Source organism: Echinops telfairi, unplaced genomic scaffold, assembly GCF_000313985.2.
Source record: "Echinops telfairi isolate 266 unplaced genomic scaffold, ASM31398v2 ScPeMD7_7468;HRSCAF=8506_1, whole genome shotgun sequence".
NCBI classification, from domain to species: domain Eukaryota; kingdom Metazoa; phylum Chordata; class Mammalia; order Afrosoricida; family Tenrecidae; genus Echinops; species Echinops telfairi.
The window spans coordinates 5,445,945-5,447,801 of NW_022111370.1; the positions used below are offsets into that span (position 1 = coordinate 5,445,945).

General features: G+C 41.8%; 1 protein-coding gene across 1 annotated transcript in view; it reads left to right on the plus strand.

Annotated features, from left to right (window-relative positions):
• FAM184B (family with sequence similarity 184 member B) overlaps positions 1-1,857 on the plus strand; it is a 136,005-nt gene that overhangs the window by 17,996 nt on the left and 116,152 nt on the right. The window contains exon 2 of the mRNA XM_045284392.1: positions 1,733-1,812. The gene's annotated coding sequence lies outside the window, so the exon portion shown is untranslated. The remainder of the gene's footprint in view (positions 1-1,732; positions 1,813-1,857) is intronic.

Below are 1,857 nucleotides of genomic sequence, written 5' to 3' on the forward strand. Positions count from 1 at the left end.
GAAGAATAAGTGGTTCACGGTCAGATTATATTCAAGGATGAATTGAATGTGTTGTGTTAACTATTCATTTACTTTTTAAAAACACCAACGGATAATCTTGTTACCAAGAGTTAATATTTTAAAATCTCTTGCCCTATATGTAAAACTATCCCACTATCAGTTATTTGGAAACAAATTCAAAAGCTGCAGTAAAGAAAGAAATGACTAAATAGTTGTAAGCAGTCACAGATTTCTAATCCCAGCAAAATACAGGGGGTTGTGTATAATCAGTAAGAGGAATACCCTCAAGGAGATGGACTGGCACCGTGGCTGCAATAGTGGGCTCCAACCTAGGAACAGACGTGAGGATGGCGCAGGACCGGACAGTGTTTCCTTCTGCTGTGTGGACAATGGCGATGGTCGGAACTAACTTGATGGCACCTAACAACAACATGTGTAATCGATAGAGTTTTCAGTATCATTTATTTAAGTACATCGTCGTTTATTTTACCTTTCTCCTGAAGATCTCCTACTGATGTAATTGAAATTAGTAGCAATCATTTCATCATACCTGTTTTCACCTGACAGCTGGTAGTTTGTCTTAAGCAGTCCAGAGTTGTTTTCCGTGTTTTGTTTTAGTAGTGCCTTGATCTGGGAATGAGTCAACATACTCAGATTTGAGACAACTAAAACTTTGTGAGGCTTTCTAACCATTGTTCAAAAAGTACCCCTTCATGCCTACCAGCTTACCAACAAAAACCCCTGAAAACAAATGCTAGGTTCCTCTCTGTGTTAGGCTGGGTTGACAAGATAAAAAAATACTAGGACACTCATATGTATAAGGAAGAGCTTTATATCAGAGTAATTGTAATTAAGAAAACAGCCCAGTCCAGTCCAAACAAGTCCCTGAGTCCGATATTAGCCCATAAGTCCAATACCAGTCCATAAACCTCTCTTTACAGTCATGCAGCACATGCAATGTTGTAAAATGCAGGAAGATCCCAGGCCAGTGGGTGCAAAGTTTGTGGGTCCAATGGTGGTGGTGGCAGCATCTCAGTGCTGGCATGGGTCTCCACATGGCTCTTCCAACTCTCTGCGTGTGGCTTTTCAACAGCAAAGTGAAGCAGAGAGAGCGGCTCCTCACGGGTCTCAGCAAGTCTCCATGTGGCTTCTCAACAGGAAGATCAAGGCGGGGAGAGAGTTAGATAGATTAGGTAGGTAGGTAAGGGTAAGGGTAAGGGTAAGGTAGGTAGATAGATAGATAGATAGATAGATAGATAGATAGATAGATAGATAGATAGATAGATAGTGCTCAGAATCCTCATGAGAAAGCAGTGCCCACAAGGAGGCATCATCAGACCAGGAACTAATTAACAGGCTAGACTCCACCACCCATTCACTCTTAATACCCTCACGATGACACGCGGTTATGTAACTACCACACTCCCATAGCTCCTGCAGAGCCTCTGGTGAATTTGGCCTCCTGAGCCTGTGGTTAGCAGCCCAGTGTCTACCTCACTCTGCCACCAGGGCTTATTTGGCCCCACAGTGATGCCGGCGTAATTTCCTCTGGCCTTCTTTGCCTATTTCCGTTTAGATGCCATCAATTTGGTATTAAAGTTGGGCCTTCTCCCCTTAGCATTAGTAGCTAGTTTTATTTTTAGATAAGCCATCTTGCTGCTGTGGAGAGTGGGATTTTTGTTTGTTCTAATGAAGTTAGTGAATTTAATGAGTATTTTTCCTTCTTTTAAAGACTGTGAACCAGAAGAGCTGACTGACTGGTCTATGGATGAAAAATGTTCATTTTGTAACCTTCAGAGAGAAGCAGTTAGTGTAAGTTTTAGTGATGTGAAATTATTTCTAAACGAATTGCACAAG